Source organism: Lissotriton helveticus, chromosome 12 (assembly GCF_964261635.1).
Source record: "Lissotriton helveticus chromosome 12, aLisHel1.1, whole genome shotgun sequence".
NCBI lineage: Eukaryota > Metazoa > Chordata > Amphibia > Caudata > Salamandridae > Lissotriton > Lissotriton helveticus.
This window is the reverse complement of record NC_136073.1, coordinates 130,918,923-130,938,792: the sequence shown is the minus strand read 5'-3', so window position 1 is coordinate 130,938,792 and position 19,870 is coordinate 130,918,923. Positions and strand designations below refer to the sequence as shown.

The 19,870-nt window shown below is 40.9% G+C and overlaps 15 non-coding genes across 15 annotated transcripts; all 15 read left to right on the top strand.

The window, feature by feature from the left end:
• The first annotated feature begins 219 nt into the window (after positions 1-219).
• TRNAS-AGA (transfer RNA serine (anticodon AGA)) lies at positions 220-301 on the top strand. Its single transcript has one exon. It is a non-coding gene; the product is annotated as a tRNA-Ser (tRNA).
• Positions 302-1,586: 1,285 nt separating this feature from the next.
• Positions 1,587-1,658, top strand: TRNAH-GUG (transfer RNA histidin (anticodon GUG)). The gene has a single exon. It is a non-coding gene; the product is annotated as a tRNA-His (tRNA).
• A 295-nt stretch (positions 1,659-1,953) lies between these two features.
• Positions 1,954-2,034, top strand: TRNAS-AGA (transfer RNA serine (anticodon AGA)). Its single transcript has one exon. It is a non-coding gene; the product is annotated as a tRNA-Ser (tRNA).
• A 1,645-nt stretch (positions 2,035-3,679) lies between these two features.
• Positions 3,680-3,761, top strand: TRNAS-AGA (transfer RNA serine (anticodon AGA)). The gene has a single exon. It is a non-coding gene; the product is annotated as a tRNA-Ser (tRNA).
• Positions 3,762-5,031: 1,270 nt separating this feature from the next.
• TRNAH-GUG (transfer RNA histidin (anticodon GUG)) lies at positions 5,032-5,103 on the top strand. The gene has a single exon. It is a non-coding gene; the product is annotated as a tRNA-His (tRNA).
• A 1,498-nt stretch (positions 5,104-6,601) lies between these two features.
• Positions 6,602-6,683, top strand: TRNAS-AGA (transfer RNA serine (anticodon AGA)). The gene has a single exon. It is a non-coding gene; the product is annotated as a tRNA-Ser (tRNA).
• Positions 6,684-8,336: 1,653 nt separating this feature from the next.
• On the top strand, positions 8,337-8,418 carry TRNAS-AGA (transfer RNA serine (anticodon AGA)). The gene has a single exon. It is a non-coding gene; the product is annotated as a tRNA-Ser (tRNA).
• A 1,286-nt stretch (positions 8,419-9,704) lies between these two features.
• On the top strand, positions 9,705-9,776 carry TRNAH-GUG (transfer RNA histidin (anticodon GUG)). The gene has a single exon. It is a non-coding gene; the product is annotated as a tRNA-His (tRNA).
• Positions 9,777-10,071: 295 nt separating this feature from the next.
• Positions 10,072-10,153, top strand: TRNAS-AGA (transfer RNA serine (anticodon AGA)). Its single transcript has one exon. It is a non-coding gene; the product is annotated as a tRNA-Ser (tRNA).
• A 1,281-nt stretch (positions 10,154-11,434) lies between these two features.
• TRNAH-GUG (transfer RNA histidin (anticodon GUG)) lies at positions 11,435-11,506 on the top strand. The gene has a single exon. It is a non-coding gene; the product is annotated as a tRNA-His (tRNA).
• A 1,497-nt stretch (positions 11,507-13,003) lies between these two features.
• Positions 13,004-13,085, top strand: TRNAS-AGA (transfer RNA serine (anticodon AGA)). Its single transcript has one exon. It is a non-coding gene; the product is annotated as a tRNA-Ser (tRNA).
• Positions 13,086-14,371: 1,286 nt separating this feature from the next.
• Positions 14,372-14,443, top strand: TRNAH-GUG (transfer RNA histidin (anticodon GUG)). The gene has a single exon. It is a non-coding gene; the product is annotated as a tRNA-His (tRNA).
• Positions 14,444-15,941: 1,498 nt separating this feature from the next.
• TRNAS-AGA (transfer RNA serine (anticodon AGA)) lies at positions 15,942-16,023 on the top strand. The gene has a single exon. It is a non-coding gene; the product is annotated as a tRNA-Ser (tRNA).
• A 1,286-nt stretch (positions 16,024-17,309) lies between these two features.
• Positions 17,310-17,381, top strand: TRNAH-GUG (transfer RNA histidin (anticodon GUG)). Its single transcript has one exon. It is a non-coding gene; the product is annotated as a tRNA-His (tRNA).
• Positions 17,382-18,879: 1,498 nt separating this feature from the next.
• On the top strand, positions 18,880-18,961 carry TRNAS-AGA (transfer RNA serine (anticodon AGA)). Its single transcript has one exon. It is a non-coding gene; the product is annotated as a tRNA-Ser (tRNA).
• Positions 18,962-19,870: the final 909 nt, after the last annotated feature.

Genomic DNA, 19,870 nt, shown 5'->3' with positions numbered 1-19,870 from the left:
GTCTATTAAAAACAGATCCTTTAAAATATTTAAACGATCTAACGACAAATTATTTAAACACACATGATTATAAGATGTAGCCTTATTTTTGTTTTTAGGAGAGAATGTGCCTGCTGAAAAAAACATTATTTTTAAAAAGTGCATTGCAGGATATCAGGAATTTTCTGTGGGACACCTTGACAACTTTCATACAGATTATTTGCACAAAACTTGCAGTCAGTTGTTGTGGCCGAGTGGTTAAGGCGATGGACTAGAAATCCATTGGGGTCCCCCCGCGCAGGTTCGAATCCTGCCAACAACGAGAAACTTTTTAACATCGGCTACAATTTCAGAAGCTAACCTTTAGAATTTCTTCCATGTCAGTTTTATAAATAGGTGGCTTATTTTGGTGTCACTATTGCCCTTTCACATATTTATTATCGCTACCCCTTTCATATCTTTGCTATAACTCTCGTCCTACATTAGCGCTGGTGCAAACACTTCAAATTATTATACCCTGGCTCTCTCAGTCATACCATTCATGCACTTGAAACTTACTTTACCAATAAAAGAAGCAAATAGAAAAATAAAATAAAAGTGCTTGCTGGATTAGGCAAACACACTTCATAAAACTGCATTTTCTTTTCTATTCTCCCCGTGTTACAAGCTTAACTGCTCCCTGTGTAATTTCTCTTAGCCTGCTGTCCCAGGAAGAGAATTTTATCTACAGGCTCTTTCCGTGTTTTTTTCCTAGTCTTTCTTTCCCTTTTCTTAGATTTGTAACTGTTCCTTTATGTGCTCTATTTAGGCGCCATTAATCTCATTTGAGCTCCTTGTACCTGCTGCTGTTTTCCCCACACCTCATACTGCCTTTCCCTCTTTCTCTCTTTCTCTGAGGTTGGTGGCTACTTTCCAAAGCTTCTGATGCCCCAATGTTCCTTCATCTTGTTGTCAGACGTGAATTGGAAAAGCAACCAAATTAACAAGCCTTTACCACTCATAGATGGCAGAGGTTTATACTTTAATTCAATGAGCTAAGAAAAGCGTGTTGTGGGGCCCCTACGAGCCATGGTGCTTGCTTCATCATAATTGGGCGCGCAGTCATTAGCCACAGCTCTGATCATGGGTCACTGAGGTCAGTTTCAATAATTCCTCAAAAACCTAACCATGCAGTCCCCCCTAACTGTATAGTTATCTTGCTTTACTGCTGTTTGTGTGATTAGCTGGGAGGAGCTCACGGCAGCATCCTCCCTATAAAAGTATAGATGGACCGCTCCTTAATTTTTTCTTGCTTCACATACAGATGGCTTGAGGAGGTACAGGGGAGATGCAGGTCTAATAGACAGAATAGAAGATCTGCGCCAGGTGTGTTTCTCTGCATTGGTGTCCCATCACAGGCCAACAAGTGTATGTGTGATCTTTGACTTCTGGCAGTTCACAAGCAGGCAACCAGGAAACGGTTTCAGCCTATCAACCACTGAGGAGACAAAGCCTTTGTATAAGGAATGAGGAAGCAATGAACACATTCCGCCTATCACTGGAGTTCCCTGAGTGTTTCGAATTATAAATTCTCCATGTCACTGTATGTTATCGAGCCCAAGTAGCTCGCCGTGATCGTATAGTGGTTAGTACTCTGCGTTGTGGCTGCAGCAACCTCGGTTCGAATCCGAGTCACGGCATTGTGGTTGGCAATGTCACGGCAGTTGGGTTTTTCTTTTACAGAATTACCAAATGTACCAGTTGTTTTTGTAAAATGTCTATTAAAAACAGATCCTTTAAAATATTTAAACGATTTAACGACAAATTATTTAAACACACATGATTATAAGATGTAGCCTTATTTTTGTTTTTAGGAGAGAATGTGCCTGCTGAAAAAAACATTATTTTTAAAAAGTGCATTGCAGGATATCAGGAATTTGCTGTGGCACACCTTGAAAACTTTCATGCAGATTATTTGCACAAAACTTACAGTCAGTTGTTGTGGCCGAGTGGTTAAGGCGATGGACTAGAAATCCATTGGGTTCTCCCGCGCAGGTTCAAATCCTGCCAACAACGAGAAACTTTTTAACATCGGCTACAATTTCAGAAGTTAACCTTTAGAATTTCTTCCATGTCAGTTTTATAAATAGGTGGCTTATTTTGGTGTCACTATTGCCCTTTCACATATTTATTATCGCTACCCCTTTCATATCTTTGCTATAACTCTCGTCCTACATTAGCGCTGGTGCAAACACTTCAAATTATTATACCCTGGCTCTCTCAGTCATACCATTCATGCACTTGAAACTTACTTTACCAATAAAAGAAGCAAATAGAAAAATAAAACAAAAGTGCTTGCTGGATTAGGCAAACACACTTCATAAAACTGCATTTTCTTTTCTATTCTCCCCGTGTTACAAGCTTAACTGCTCCCTGTGTAATTTCTCTTAGCCTGCTGTCCCAGAAAGAGAATTTTATCTACAGGCTCTTTCCGTGTTTTTTTCCTAGTCTTTCTTTCCCTTTTCTTAGATTTGTAACTGTTCCTTTACGTGCTCTATTTAGGCGCCATTAATCTCATTTGAGCTCCTTGTACCTGCTGCTGTTTTCTCCACACCTCATACTGCCTTTTCTCTCTTTCTCTGAGGTTGGTGGCTACTTTCCAAAGCTTCTGATGCCCCAATGTTCCTTCATCTTGTTGTCAGACGTGAATTGGAAAAGCAACCAAATTAACAAGCCTTTACCACTCATACATGGCAGAGGTTTATACTTTAATTCAATGAGCTAAGAAAAGCGTGTTGTGGGGCCCCTACGAGCCATGGTGCTTGCTTCATCATAATTGGGCACGCAGTCATTAGCCACAGCTCTGATCATGGGTCACTGAGGTCAGTTTCAATAATTCCTCAAAAACCTATCCATGCAGTCCCCCCTAACTGTGTAGTTATCTTGCTTTACTGCTGTTTGTGTGATTAGCTGGGAGGAGCTCACGGCAGCATCCTCCCTATAAAAGTGTAGATGGACCGCTCCTTAACTTTTTCTTGCTTCACATACAGATGGCTTGAGGAGGTACAGGGGAGATGCAGGTCTAATAGACAGAATAGAAGATCTGCGCCAGGTGTGTTTCTCTGCATTGGTGTCCCATCACAGGCCCACAAGTGTATGTGTGATCTTTGACTTCTGGCAGTTCACAAGCAGGCGGCCAGGAAACGGTTTCAGCCTATCAACCACTGAGGAGACAAAGCCTTTGTATAAGGAATGAGGAAGCAATGAACACATTCAGCCTATCACAGGAGTTCCCTGAGTGTTTCGAATTATAAATTCTCCATGTCACTGTATGTTATTGAGCCCAAGTAGCTCGCCGTGATCGTATAGTGGTTAGTACTCTGCGTTGTGGCCGCAGCAACCTCGGTTCGAATCCGAGTCTCAGCATTGTGGTTGGCAATGTCACGGCAGTTGGGTTTTTCTTTTACAGAATTACCAAATGTACCAGTTGTTTTTGTAAAATGTCTATTAAAAACAGATCCTTTAAAATATTTAAACGATCTAACGACAAATTATTTAAACACACATGATTATAAGATGTAGCCTTATTTTTGTTTTTAGGAGAGAATGTGCCTGCTGAAAAAAACATTATTTTTAAAAAGTGCATTGCAGGATATCAGGAATTTTCTGTGGGACACCTTGACAACTTTCATACAGATTATTTGCACAAAACTTGCAGTCAGTTGTTGTGGCCGAGTGGTTAAGGCGATGGACTAGAAATCCATTGGGGTCCCCCCGCGCAGGTTTGAATCCTGCCAACAACGAGAAACTTTTTAACATCGGCTACAATTTCAGAAGCTAACCTTTAGAATTTCTTCCATGTCAGTTTTATAAATAGGTGGCTTATTTTGGTGTCACTATTGCCCTTTCACATATTTATTATCGCTACCCCTTTCATATCTTTGCTATAACTCTCGTCCTACATTAGCGCTGGTGCAAACACTTCAAATTATTATACCCTGGCTCTCTGTCATACCATTCATGCACTTGAAACTTACTTTACCAATAAAAGAAGCAAATAGAAAAATAAAACAAAAGTGCTTGCTGGATTAGGCAACACACTTCATAAAACTGCATTTTCTTTTCTATTCTCCCCGTGTTACAAGCTTAACTGCTCCCTGTGTAATTTCTCTTAGCCTGCTGTCCCAGGAAGAGAATTTTATCTACAGGCTCTTTCCGTGTTTTTTTCCTAGTCTTTCTTTCCTTTTTCTTAGATTTGTAACTGTTCCTTTACGTGCTCTATTTAGGCGCCATTAATCTCATTTGAGCTCCTTGTACCTGCTGCTGTTTTCTCCACACCTCATACTGCCTTTTCCCTCTTTCTCTGAGGTTGGTGGCTACTTTCCAAAGCTTCTGATGCCCCAATGTTCCTTCATCTTGTTGTCAGACGTGAATTGGAAAAGCAACCAAATTAACAAGCCTTTACCACTCATATATGGCAGAGGTTTATACTTTAATTGAGCTAAGAAAAGCGTGTTGTGGGGCCCCTACGAGCCATGGTGCTTGCTTCATCATAATTAGGCACGCAGTCATTAGCCACAGCTCTGATCATGGGTCACTGAGGTCAGTTTCAATAATTCCTCAAAAACCTAACCATGCAGTCCCCCCTAACTGTGTAGTTATCTTGCTTTACTGCTGTTTGTGTGATTAGCTGGGAGGAGCTCATGGCAGCATCCTCCCTATAAAAGTGTAGATGGACCGCTCCTTAACTCTTTCTTGCTTCACATACAGATGGCTTGAGGAGGTACAGGGGAGATGCAGGTCTACTAGACAGTATAGAAGATCTGCGCCAGGTGTGTTTCTCTGCATTGGTGTCCCATCACAGGCCCACAAGTGTATGTGTGATCTTTGACTCCTGGCAGTTCACAAGCAGGCGCCAGGAAACAGTTTCAGCCTATCAACCACTGAGGAGACAAAGCCTTTGTATAAGGAATGAGGAAGCAATTAACACATTCAGCCTATCACAGGAGTTCCCTGAGTGTACCGAATTATAAATTCTCCATGTCACTGTGTGTTATTGACCCCAAGTAGCTCGCCGTGATCGTATAGTGGTTAGTACTCTGCGTTGTGGCCGCAGCAACCTCGGTTCGAATCCGAGTCACGGCATTGTGGTTGGCAATGTCACGGCAGTTGGGTTTTTCTTTTACAGAATTACCAAATGTACCAGTTGTTTTTGTAAAATGTCTATTAAAAACAGATCCTTTAAAATATTTAAACGATCTAACGACAAATTATTTGAACACACATGATTATAAGATGTAGCTATATTGTACCTACTGACATAAATTATCGTTCTTGAACCTATTTGCGGTGGGGGAATGGAGCTCTCCCCCATGCCAATCAGAATGCAGATGAATGCAGTTGCAGTTGAGTGACCTGTATTGTGGCTGTCTAGAGGGAATGCACAAATGTAGCTGTCTCGCAGCCCAATCCAGACGTCAATTGGAGACAGGTTTTCAGGCAAATAGAGCAGTAAGTGCAGAGAAATGCTCACTCTCTAAAAATGGCATTTATAAAGTAGTAAAGTTAAATCCAACCTCACCAGTAAATAGGATTTATCAATAAATAAATAAAGCTTCTCCTCTCTGATATGGAATTACCCCCCAAAAAGTATAAGGGAATACCCAATGCTAACCTACGAGAGGGGCAGACCTCACAGTAGTGAAAAATGTAATAGACTGTTTTGTACTACCAGGACATGCAAACTACCACAGTACATGTCTTACATTTTACTTACATAGCATGATGCCCCTAGGACTACCTAGGGCCTACCTTTTGGTTAATTATATGTAATAAAATTGGAGTTTAAGGCTTGGCAAGTAGTTTTAAATGGCAAGTCGAAGTGGCAGTACACTGCAGCACAGGCACTGCAGTAGCAGGCTTGAGACAGGTTTGAAATGATACTTTTTTGGGCGGCACAATCAGTTCCTGGGTATATGGTATACCACTTTACAAGGGGCTTTCAAGTCAATGAAATCTGTCAGTCAGGTATACTCCAATTACACACATGATTAGGGAAGAAGCACGTACACTTCAGCACTGATTAGTAGCAATAAAGTGATCAGAGTCCTAAGGCCAACAAAAAGATACAGCAAAATGCGTAGGTGAAAAGCAATAAGGTAGGGTTGAGGCCACCTTAAGAATGCAAGGTCTAACAAAAACAAACTAAGGATAACATGAGTTAAAACATCAGGTTTCTCTACGGCATTTGGTGAGACAAGTGTGCCTTCTTTTATCTTCCATAAATGCAATCTTTCCCTGACCCCTTTATTATATAGCTCTTCAAGTAAAAAAGATAAAGCACTTACAAAGGAGCCTCAAATACTCAAAGATGGTAGACTTCTGTAATATGGGCCATAGACTAAAAGCAGCACGAAAACAGAGTGCAATAGGGTCCCAAAAACTTGAGTGCCACATGAGAGTATGCATGAAAGCCTATCCTTTTCCAAACTAGAGATATACTCATGCAATTTTTGTTTTTAGGAGAGAATGTGCCCGCTGAAAAATACATTATTTTAAAAAAGTGCATTGCAGAATGCCAGGAATTTGCTGTGGGACACCTTGAAAACTTCGATACAGATTATTTGCACAAAACTTACAGTCAGTTGTTGTGGCCGAGTGGTTAAGGCGATGGACTAGAAATCCATTGGGGTCTCCCCGCGCAGGTTCGAATCCTGCCAACAACGAGAAACTTTTTAACATCGGCTACAATTTCAGAAGTTAACCTTTAGAATTTCTTCCATGTCAGTTTTATAAATAGGTGGCTTATTTTGGTGTCACTATTGCCCTTTCACATATTTATTATCGCTACCCCTTTCATATCTTTGCTATAACTCTCGTCCTACATTAGCGCTGGTGCAAACACTTCAAATTATTATACCCTGGCTCTCTCAGTCATACCATTCATGCACTTGAAACTTACTTTACCAATAAAAGAAGCAAATAGAAAAATAAAATAAAAGTGCTTGCTGGATTAGGCAAACACACTTCATAAAACTGCATTTTCTTTTCTATTCTCCCCGTGTTACAAGCTTAACTGCTCCCTGTGTAATTTCTCTTAGCCTGCTGTCCCAGGAAGAGAATTTTATCTACAGGCTCTTTCCGTGTTTTTTTCCTCGTCTTTCTTTCCCTTTTCTTAGATTTATAACTGTTCCTTTATGTGCTCTATTTAGGCGCCATTAATCTCCTTTGAGCTCCTTGTACCTGCTGCTGTTTTCTCCACACCTCATACTGCCTTTTCCCTCTTTCTCTCTTTCTCTGAGGTTGGTGGCTACTTTCCAAAGCTTCTGATGCCCCAATGTTCCTTCATCTTGTTGTCAGACGTGAATTGGAAAAGCAACCAAATTAACAAGCCTTTACCACTCATACATGGCAGAGGTTTATACTTTAATTCAATGAGCTAAGAAAAGCGTGTTGTGGGGCCCCTACGAGCCATGGTGCTTGCTTCATCATAATTAGGCACGCAGTCATTAGCCACAGCTCTGATCATGGGTCACTGAGGTCATTTTCAATAATTCCTCAAAAACCTAACCGTGCAGTCCCCCCTAACTGTATAGTTATCTTGCTTTACTGCTGTTTGTGTGATTAGCTGGGAGGAGCTCACGGCAGCATCCTCCCTATAAAAGTATAGATGGACCGCTCCTTAACTTTTTCTTGCTTCACATACAGATGGCTTGAGGAGGTACAGGGGAGATGCAGGTCTAATAGACAGAATAGAAGATCTGCGCCAGGTGTGTTTCTCTGCATTGGTGTCCCATCACAGGCCAACAAGTGTATGTGTGATCTTTGACTTCTGGCAGTTCACAAGCAGGCAACCAGGAAACGGTTTCAGCCTATCAACCACTGAGGAGACAAAGCCTTTGTATAAGGAATGAGGAAGCAATGACCACATTCAGCCTATCACTGGAGTTCCCTGAGTGTTTCGAATTATAAATTCTCCATGTCACTGTATGTTATTGAGCCCAAGTAGCTCGCCGTGATCGTATAGTGGTTAGTACTCTGCGTTGTGGCTGCAGCAACCTCGGTTCGAATCTGAGTCACGGCATTGTGGTTGGCAATGTCACGGCAGTTGGGTTTTTCTTTTACAGAATTACCAAATGTACCAGTTGTTTTTGTAAAATGTCTATTAAAAACAGATCCTTTAAAATATTTAAACGATTTAACGACAAATTATTTAAACACACATGATTATAAGATGTAGCCTTATTTTTGTTTTTAGGAGAGAATGTGCCTGCTGAAAAAAACATTATTTTTAAAAAGTGCATTGCAGGATATCAGGAATTTGCTGTGGCACACCTTGAAAACTTTCATGCAGATTATTTGCACAAAACTTACAGTCAGTTGTTGTGGCCGAGTGGTTAAGGCGATGGACTAGAAATCCATTGGGGTCTCCCCGCGCAGGTTCGAATCCTGCCAACAACGAGAAACTTTTTAACATCGGCTACAATTTCAGAAGTTAACCTTTAGAATTTCTTCCATGTCAGTTTTATAAATAGGTGGCTTATTTTGGTGTCACTATTGCCCTTTCACATATTTATTATCGCTACCCCTTTCATATCTTTGCTATAACTCTCGTCCTACATTAGCGCTGGTGCAAACACTTCAAATTATTATACCCTGGCTCTCTCAGTCATACCATTCATGCACTTGAAACTTACTTTACCAATAAAAGAAGCAAATAGAAAAATAAAACAAAAGTGCTTGTTGGATTAGGCAAACACACTTCATAAAACTGCATTTTCTTTTCTATTCTCCCCGTGTTACAAGCTTAACTGCTCCCTGTGTAATTTCTCTTAGCCTGCTGTCCTAGGAAGAGAATTTTATCTACAGGCTCTTTCCGTGTTTTTTTCCTAGTCTTTCTTTCCCTTTTCTTAGATTTGTAACTGTTCCTTTACGTGCTCTATTTAGGCGCCATTAATCTCATTTGAGCTCCTTGTACCTGCTGCTGTTTTCTCCACACCTCATACTGCCTTTTCCCTCTTTCTCTCTTTCTCTGAGGTTGGTGGCTACTTTCCAAAGCTTCTGATGCCCCAATGTTCCTTCATCTTGTTGTCAGACGTGAACTGGAAAAGCAACCAAATTAACATGCCTTTACCACTCATACATGGCAGAGGTTTATACTTTAATTCAATGAGCTAAGAAAAGCGTGTTGTGGGGCCCCTACGAGCCATGGTGCTTGCTTCATCATAATTGGGCACGCAGTCATTAGCCACAGCTCTGATCATGGGTCACTGAGGTCAGTTTCAATAATTCCTCAAAAACCTATCCATGCAGTCCCCCCTAACTGTGTAGTTATCTTGCTTTACTGCTGTTTGTGTGATTAGCTGGGAGGAGCTCACGGCAGCATCCTCCCTATAAAAGTGTAGATGGACCGCTCCTTAACTTTTTCTTGCTTCACTTACAGATGGCTTGAGGAGGTACAGGGGAGATGCAGGTCTAATAGACAGAATAGAAGATCTGCGCCAGGTGTGTTTCTCTGCATTGGTGTCCCATCACAGGCCCACAAGTGTATGTGTGATCTTTGACTTCTGGCAGTTCACAAGCAGGCGGCCAGGAAATGGTTTCAGCCTATCAACCACTGAGGAGACAAAGCCTTTGTATAAGCAATGAGGAAGCAATGAACACATTCAGCCTATCACAGGAGTTCCCTGAGTGTTCCGAATTATAAATTCTCCATGTCACTGTATGTTATTGAGCCCAAGTAGCTTGCCGTGATTGTATAGTGGTTAGTACTCTGCGTTGTGGCCGCAGCAACCTCGGTTCGAATCCGAGTCACGGCATTGTGGTTGGCAATGTCACGGCAGTTGGGTTTTTCTTTTACAGAATTACCAAATGTACCAGTTGTTTTTGTAAAATGTCTATTAAAAACAGATCCTTTAAAATATTTAAACGATCTAACGACAAATTATTTAAACACACATGATTATAAGATGTAGCCTTATTTTTGTTTTTAGGAGAGAATGTGCCTGCTGAAAAAAACATTATTTTTAAAAAGTGCATTGCAGGATATCAGGAATTTGCTGTGGCACACCTTGAAAACTTTCATGCAGATTATTTGCACAAAACTTACAGTCAGTTGTTGTGGCCGAGTGGTTAAGGCAATGGACTAGAAATCCATTGGGGTCTCCCCGCGCAGGTTTGAATCTTGCCAACAACGAGAAACTTTTTAACATCGGCTACAATTTCAGAAGCTAACCTTTAGAATTTCTTCCATGTCAGTTTTATAAATAGGTGGCTTATTTTGGTGTCACTATTTCCCTTTCACATATTTATTATCGCTACCCCTTTCATATCTTTGCTATAACTCTCGTCCTACATTAGCGCTGGTGCAAACACTTCAAATTATTATACCCTGGCTCTCTCAGTCATACCATTCATGCACTTGAAACTTACTTCACCAATAAAAGAAGCAAATAGAAAAATAAAACAAAAGTGCTTGCTGGATTAGGCAACACACTTCATAAAACTGCATTTTCTTTTATATTCTCCCCGTGTTACAAGCTTAACTGCTCCCTGTGTAATTTCTCTTAGCCTGCTGTCCCAGGAAGAGAATTTTATCTACAGGCTCTTTCCGTGTTTTTTTCCTAGTCTTTCTTTCCTTTTTCATAGATTTGTAACTGTTCCTTTACGTGCTCTATTTAGGCGCCATTAATCTCATTTGAGCTCCTTGTACCTGCTGCTGTTTTCTCCACACCTCATACTGCCTTTTCCCTCTTTCTCTCTTTCTCTGAGGTTGGTGGCTACTTTCCAAAGCTTCTGATGCCCCAATGTTCCTTCATCTTGTTGTCAGACGTGAATTGGAAAAGCAACCAAATTAACAAGCCTTTACCACTCATATAGGGCAGAGGTTTATACTTTAATTGAGCTAAGAAAAGCGTGTTGTGGGGCCCCTACGAGCCATGGTGCTTGCTTCATCATAATTAGGCATGCAGTCTTTAGCCACAGCTCTGATCATGGGTCACTGAGGTCAGTTTCAATAATTCCTCAAAAACCTAACCATGCAGTCCCCCCTAACTGTGTAGTTATCTTGCTTTACTGCTGTTTGTGTGATTAGCTGGGAGGAGCTCATGGCAGCATCCTCCCTATAAAAGTGTAGATGGACCGCTCCTTAACTCTTTCTTGCTTCACATACAGATGGCTTGAGGAGGTACAGGGGAGATGCAGGTCTACTAGACAGTATAGAAGATCTGCGCCAGGTGTGTTTCTCTGCATTGGTATCCCATCACAGGCCCACAAGTGTATGTGTGATCTTTGACTCCTGGCAGTTCACAAGCAGGCTGCCAGGAAACAGTTTCAGCCTATCAACCACTGAGGAGACAAAGCCTTTGTATAAGGAATGAGGAAGCAATTAACACATTCAGCCTATCACAGGAGTTCCCTGAGTGTACCGAATTATAAATTCTCCATGTCACTGTATGTTATTGAGCCCAAGTAGCTCGCCGTGATCGTATAGTGGTTAGTACTCTGCGTTGTGGTCGCAGCAACCTCGGTTCGAATCCGAGTCACGGCATTGTGGTTGGCAATGTCACGGCAGTTGGGTTTTTCTTTTACAGAATTACAAAATGTACCAGTTGTTTTTGTAAAATGTCTATTAAAAACAGATCCTTTAAAATATTTAAACGATCTAATGACAAATTATTTTAACACACATGATTATAAGATGTAGCTATATTGTACCTACTGACATAAATTATCGTTCTTGAACCTATTTGCGGTGGGGGAATGGAGCTCTCCCCCATGCCAATCAGAATGCAGATGAATGCAGTTGCAGTTGAGTGACCTGTGTTGTGGCTGTCTAGAGGGAATGCACAAATGTAGCTGTCTCGCAGCCCAATCCAGACATCAATTGGAGACAGGTTTTCAGGCAAATAGAGCAGTAAGTGCAGAGAAATGCTCACTCTCTAAAAATGGCATTTATAAAGTAGTAAAGTTAAATCCAACCTCACCAGTAAATAGGATTTATCAATAAATAAATAAAGCTTCTCCTCTCTGATATGGAATTACCCCCCAAAAAGTATAAGGGAATACCCAATGCTAACCTACGAGAGGGGCAGACCTCACAGTAGTGAAAAATGTAATAGACTGTTTTGTACTACCAGGACATGCAAACTACCACAGTACATGTCTTACCTTTTACTTACATAGCATGATGCCCCTAGGACTACCTAGGGCCTACCTTTTGGTTAATTATATGTAATAAAATTGGAGTTTAAGGATTGGCAAGTAGTTTTAAATGGCAAGTCGAAGTGGCAGTACACTGCAGCACAGGCACTGCAGTAGCAGGCTTGAGACAGGTTTGAAATGATACTTTTTTGGGCGGCACAATCAGTTCCTGGGTATATGGTATACCACTTTACAAGGGGCTTTCAAGTCAATGAAATCTGTCAGTCAGGTATACTCCAATTACACACATGATTTGGGAAGAAGCACGTTCACTTCAGCACTGATTAGTAGCAATAAAGTGATCAGAGTCCTAAGGCCAACAAAAAGATACAGCAAAATGCGTAGGTGAAAAGCAATAAGGTAGGGTTGAGGCCAACTTAAGAATGCAAGGTCTAACAAAAACAAACTAAGGATAACATGAGTAAAACATCAGGTTTCTCTACGGCATTTGGTGAGACAAGTGTGCCTTCTTTTATGTTCCATAAATGCAATCTTTCCCTGACCCCTTTATTATATAGCTCTTCAAGTAAAAAAGATAAAGCACTTACAAAGGAGCCTCAAATACTCAAAGATGGTAGACTTCTGTATTATGGGCCATAGACTAAAAGCAGCACGAAAACAGAGTGCAATAGGGTCCCAAAAACTTGAGTGCCACATGAGAGTATGCATGAAAGCCTATCCTTTTCCAAACTAGAGATATACTCATGCAATTTCTGTTTTTAGGAGAGAATGTGCCTGCTGAAAAATACATTATTTTAAAAAAGTGCATAGCAGAATACCAGGAATTTGCTGTGGGACACCTTGAAAACTTTCATACAGATTATTTGCACAAAACTTACAGTCAGTTGTTGTGGCCGAGTGGTTAAGGTGATGGACTAGAAATCCATTGTGGTCTCCCCGCGCAGGTTTGAATCCTGCCAACAACGAGAAACTTTTTAACCTCGGCTACAATTTCAGAAGTTAACCTTTAGAATTTCTTCCATGTCAGTTTTATAAATAGGTGGCTTATTTTGGTGTCACTATTGCCCTTTCACATATTTATTATCGCTACCCCTTTCATATCTTTGCTATAACTCTCGTCCTACATTAGCGCTGGTGCAAACACTTCAAATTATTATACCCTGGCTCTCTCAGTCATACCATTCATGCATTTGAAACTTACTTTACCAATAAAAGAAGCAAATAGAAAAATAAAATAAAAGTGCTTGCTGGATTAGGCAAACACACTTCATAAAACTGCATTTTCTTTTCTATTCTCCCCGTGTTACAAGCTTAACTGCTCCCTGTGTAATTTCTCTTAGCCTGCTGTCCCAGGAAGAGAATTTTATCTACAGGCTCTTTCCGTGTTTTTTTCCTAGTCTTTCTTTCCCTTTTCTTAGATTTGTAACTGTTCCTTTATGTGCTCTATTTAGGCGCCATTAATCTCATTTGAGCTCCTTGTACCTGCTGCTGTTTTCTCCACACCTCATACTGCCTTTTCCCTCTTTCTCTCTTTCTCTGAGGTTGGTGGCTACTTTCCAAAGCTTCTGATGCCCCAATGTTCCTTCATCTTGTTCTCAGACGTGAATTGGAAAAGCAACCAAATTAACAAGCCTTTACCACTCATAGATGGCAGAGGTTTATACTTTAATTCAATGAGCTAAGAAAAGCGTGTTGTGGGGCCCCTATGAGCCATGGTGCTTGCTTCATCATAATTGGGCGCGCAGTCATTAGCCACAGCTCTGATCATGGGTCACTGAGGTCAGTTTCAATAATTCCTCAAAAACCTAACCATGCAGTCCCCCCTAACTGTATAGTTATCTTGCTTTACTGTTGTTTGTGTGATTAGCTGGGAGGAGCTCACGGCAGCATCCTACCTATAAAAGTATAGATGGACCGCTCCTTAATTTTTTCTTGCTTCACATACAGATGGCTTGAGGAGGTACAGGGGAGATGCAGGTCTAATAGACAGAATAGAAGATCTGCGCCAGGTGTGTTTCTCTGCATTGGTGTCCCATCACAGGCCCACAAGTGTATGTGTGATCTTTGACTTCTGGCAGTTCACAAGCAGGCGGCCAGGAAATGGTTTCAGCCTATCAACCACTGAGGAGACAAAGCCTTTGTATAAGCAATGAGGAAGCAATGAACACATTCAGCCTATCACAGGAGTTCCCTGAGTGTTCCGAATTATAAATTCTCCATGTCACTGTATGTTATTGAGCCCAAGTAGCTTGCCGTGATCGTATAGTGGTTAGTACTCTGCGTTGTGGCCGCAGCAACCTCGGTTCGAATCCGAGTCACGGCATTGTGGTTGGCAATGTCACGGCAGTTGGGTTTTTCTTTTACAGAATTACCAAATGTACCAGTTGTTTTTGTAAAATGTCTATTAAAAACAGATCCTTTAAAATATTTAAACGATCTAACGACAAATTATTTTAACACACATGATTATAAGATGTAGCTATATTGTACCTACTGACATAAATTATCGTTCTTGAACCTATTTGCGGTGGGGGAATGGAGCTCTCCCCCATGCCAATCAGAATGCAGATGAATGCAGTTGCAGTTGAGTGACCTGTATTGTGGCTGTCTAGAGGGAATGCACAAATGTAGCTGTCTCGCAGCCCAATCCAGACGTCAATTGGAGACAGGTTTTCAGGCAAATAGAGCAGTAAGTGCAGAGAAATGCTCACTCTCTAAAAATGGCATTTATAAAGTAGTAAAGTTAAATCCAACCTCACCAGTAAATAGGATTTATCAATAAATAAATAAAGCTTCTCCTCTCTGATATGGAATTACCCCCCAAAAAGTATAAGGGAATACCCAATGCTAACCTACGAGAGGGGCAGACCTCACAGTAGTGAAAAATGTAATAGACTGTTTTGTACTACCAGGACATGCAAACTACCACAGTACATGTCTTACCTTTTACTTACATAGCATGATGCCCCTAGGACTACCTAGGGCCTACCTTTTGGTTAATTATATGTAATAAAATTGGAGTTTAAGGCTTGGCAAGTAGTTTTAAATGGCAAGTCGAAGTGGCAGTACACTGCAGCACAGGCACTGCAGTAGCAGGCTTGAGACAGGTTTGAAATGATACTTTTTTGGGCGGCACAATCAGTTCCTGGGTATATGGTATACCACTTTACAAGGGGCTTTCAAGTCAATGAAATCTGTCAGTCAGGTATACTCCAATTACACACATGATTAGGGAAGAAGCACGTTCACTTCAGCACTGATTAGTAGCAATAAAGTGATCAGAGTCCTAAGGCCAACAAAAAGATACAGCAAAATGCGTAGGTGAAAAGCAATAAGGTAGGGTTGAGGCCACCTTAAGAATGCAAGGTCTAACAAAAACAAACTAAGGATAACATGAGTTAAAACATCAGGTTTCTCTACGGCATTTGGTGAGACAAGTGTGCCTTCTTTTATCTTCCATAAATGCAATCTTTCCCTGACCCCTTTATTATATAGCTCTTCAAGTAAAAAAGATAAAGCACTTACAAAGGAGCCTCAAATACTCAAAGAAGGTAGACTTCTGTAATATGGGCCATAGACTAAAAGCAGCACGAAAACAGAGTGCAATAGGGTCCCAAAAACTTGAGTGCCACATGAGAGTATGCATGAAAGCCTATCCTTTTCCAAACTAGAGATATACTCATGCAATTTCTGTTTTTAGGAGAGAATGTGCCTGCTGAAAAATACATTATTTTAAAAAAGTGCATAGCAGAATACCAGGAATTTGCTGTGGGACACCTTGAAAACTTTCATACAGATTATTTGCACAAAACTTACAGTCAGTTGTTGTGGCCGAGTGGTTAAGGTGATGGACTAGAAATCCATTGTGGTCTCCCCGCGCAGGTTTGAATCCTGCCAACAACGAGAAACTTTTTAACCTCGGCTACAATTTCAGAAGTTAACCTTTAGAATTTCTTCCATGTCAGTTTTATAAATAGGTGGCTTATTTTGGTGTCACTATTGCCCTTTCACATATTTATTATCGCTACCCCTTTCATATCTTTGCTATAACTCTCGTCCTACATTAGCGCTGGTGCAAACACTTCAAATTATTATACCCTGGCTCTCTCAGTCATACCATTCATGCACTTGAAACTTACTTTACCAATAAAAGAAGCAAATAGAAAAATAAAATAAAAGTGCTTGCTGGATTAGGCAAACACACTTCATAAAACTGCATTTTCTTTTCTATTCTCCCCGTGTTACAAGCTTAACTGCTCCCTGTGTAATTTCTCTTAGCCTGCTGTCCCAGGAAGAGAATTTTATCTACAGGCTCTTTCCGTGTTTTTTTCCTAGTCTTTCTTTCCCTTTTCTTAGATTTGTAACTGTTCCTTTATGTGCTCTATTTAGGCGCCATTAATCTCATTTGAGCTCCTTGTACCTGCTGCTGTTTTCTCCACACCTCATACTGCCTTTTCCCTCTTTCTCTCTTTCTCTGAGGTTGGTGGCTACTTTCCAAAGCTTCTGATGCCCCAATGTTCCTTCATCTTGTTGTCAGACGTGAATTGGAAAAGCAACCAAATTAACAAGCCTTTACCACTCATAGATGGCAGAGGTTTATACTTTAATTCAATGAGCTAAGAAAAGCGTGTTGTGGGGCCCCTATGAGCCATGGTGCTTGCTTCATCATAATTGGGCGCGCAGTCATTAGCCACAGCTCTGATCATGGGTCACTGAGGTCAGTTTCAATAATTCCTCAAAAACCTAACCAAGCAGTCCCCCCTAACTGTATAGTTATCTTGCTTTACTGCTGTTTGTGTGATTAGCTGGGAGGAGCTCACGGCAGCATCCTCCCTATAAAAGTATAGATGGACCGCTCCTTAATTTTTTCTTGCTTCACATACAGATGGCTTGAGGAGGTACAGGGGAGATGCACGTCTAATAGACAGAATAGAAGATCTGCGCCAGGTGTGTTTCTCTGCATTGGTGTCCCATCACAGGCCCACAAGTGTATGTGTGATCTTTGACTTCTGGCAGTTCACAAGCAGGCGGCCAGGAAATGGTTTCAGCCTATCAACCACTGAGGAGACAAAGCCTTTGTATAAGCAATGAGGAAGCAATGAACACATTCAGCCTATCACAGGAGTTCCCTGAGTGTTCCGAATTATAAATTCTCCATGTCACTGTATGTTATTGAGCCCAAGTAGCTTGCCGTGATCGTATAGTGGTTAGTACTCTGCGTTGTGGCCGCAGCAACCTCGGTTCGAATCCGAGTCACGGCATTGTGGTTGGCAATGTCACGGCAGTTGGGTTTTTCTTTTACAGAATTACCAAATGTACCAGTTGTTTTTGTAAAATGTCTATTAAAAACAGATCCTTTAAAATATTTAAACGATCTAACGACAAATTATTTTAACACACATGATTATAAGATGTAGCTATATTGTACCTACTGACATAAATTATCGTTCTTGAACCTATTTGCGGTGGGGGAATGGAGCTCTCCCCCATGCCAATCAGAATGCAGATGAATGCAGTTGCAGTTGAGTGACCTGTATTGTGGCTGTCTAGAGGGAATGCACAAATGTAGCTGTCTCGCAGCCCAATCCAGACGTCAATTGGAGACAGGTTTTCAGGCAAATAGAGCAGTAAGTACAGAGAAATGCTCACTCTCTAAAAATGGCATTTATAAAGTAGTAAAGTTAAATCCAACCTCACCAGTAAATAGGATTTATCAATAAATAAATAAAGCTTCTCCTCTCTGATATGGAATTACCCCCCAAAAAGTATAAGGGAATACCCAATGCTAACCTACGAGAGGGGCAGACCTCACAGTAGTGAAAAATGTAATAGACTGTTTTGTACTACCAGGACATGCAAACTACCACAGTACATGTCTTACCTTTTACTTACATAGCATGATGCCCCTAGGACTACCTAGGGCCTACCTTTTGGTTAATTATATGTAATAAAATTGGAGTTTAAGGCTTGGCAAGTAGTTTTAAATGGCAAGTCGAAGTGGCAGTACACTGCAGCACAGGCACTGCAGTAGCAGGCTTGAGACAGGTTTGAAATGATACTTTTTTGGGCGGCACAATCAGTTCCTGGGTATATGGTATACCACTTTACAAGGGGCTTTCAAGTCAATGAAATCTGTCAGTCAGGTATACTCCAATTAGACACATGATTAGGGAAGAAGCACGTTCACTTCAGCACTGATTAGTAGCAATAAAGTGATCAGAGTCCTAAGGCCAACAAAAAGATACAGCAAAATGCGTAGGTGAAAAGCAATAAGGTAGGGTTGAGGCCACCTTAAGAATGCAAGGTCTAACAAAAACAAACTAAGGATAACATGAGTTAAAACATCAGGTTTCTCTACGGCATTTGGTGAGACAAGTGTGCCTTCTTTTATCTTCCATAAATGCAATCTTTCCCTGACCCCTTTATTATATAGCTCTTCAAGTAAAAAAGATAAAGCACTTACAAAGGAGCCTCAAATACTCAAAGATGGTAGACTTCTGTAATATGGGCCATAGACTAAAAGCAGCACGAAAACAGAGTGCAATAGGGTCCCAAAAACTTGAGTGCCACATGAGAGTATGCATGAAAGCCTATCCTTTTCCAAACTAGAGATATACTCATGCAATTTTTGTTTTTAGGAGAGAATGTGCCCGCTGAAAAATACATTATTTTAAAAAAGTGCATAGCAGAATGCCAGGAATTTGCTGTGGGACACCTTGAAAACTTCGATACAGATTATTTGCACAAAACTTACAGTCAGTTGTTGTGGCCGAGTGGTTAAGGCGATGGACTAGAAATCCATTGGGGTCTCCCCGCGCAGGTTCGAATCCTGCCAACAACGAGAAACTTTTTAACATCGGCTACAATTTCAGAAGTTAACCTTTAGAATTTCTTCCATGTCAGTTTTATAAATAGGTGGCTTATTTTGGTGTCACTATTGCCCTTTCACATATTTATTATCGCTACCCCTTTCATATCTTTGCTATAACTCTCGTCCTACATTAGCGCTGGTGCAAACACTTCAAATTATTATACCCTGGCTCTCTCAGTCATACCATTCATGCACTTGAAACTTACTTTACCAATAAAAGAAGCAAATAGAAAAATAAAATAAAAGTGCTTGCTGGATTAGGCAAACACACTTCATAAAACTGCATTTTCTTTTCTATTCTCCCCGTGTTACAAGCTTAACTGCTCCCTGTGTAATTTCTCTTAGCCTGCTGTCCCAGGAAGAGAATTTTATCTACAGGCTATTTCCGTGTTTTTTTCCTCGTCTTTCTTTCCCTTTTCTTAGATTTGTAACTGTTCCTTTATGTGCTCTATTTAGGCGCCATTAATCTCCTTTGAGCTCCTTGTACCTGCTGCTGTTTTCTCCACACCTCATACTGCCTTTTCCCTCTTTCTCTCTTTCTCTGAGGTTGGTGGCTACTTTCCAAAGCTTCTGATGCCCCAATGTTCCTTCATCTTGTTGTCAGACGTGAATTGGAAAAGCAACCAAATTAACAAGCCTTTACCACTCATACATGGCAGAGGTTTATACTTTAATTCAATGAGCTAAGAAAAGCGTGTTGTGGGGCCCCTACGAGCCATGGTGCTTGCTTCATCATAATTAGGCACGCAGTCATTAGCCACAGCTCTGATCATGGGTCACTGAGGTCAGTTTCAATATTTCCTCAAAAACCTAACCGTGCAGTCCCCCCTAACTGTATAGTTATCTTGCTTTACTGCTGTTTGTGTGATTAGCTGGGAG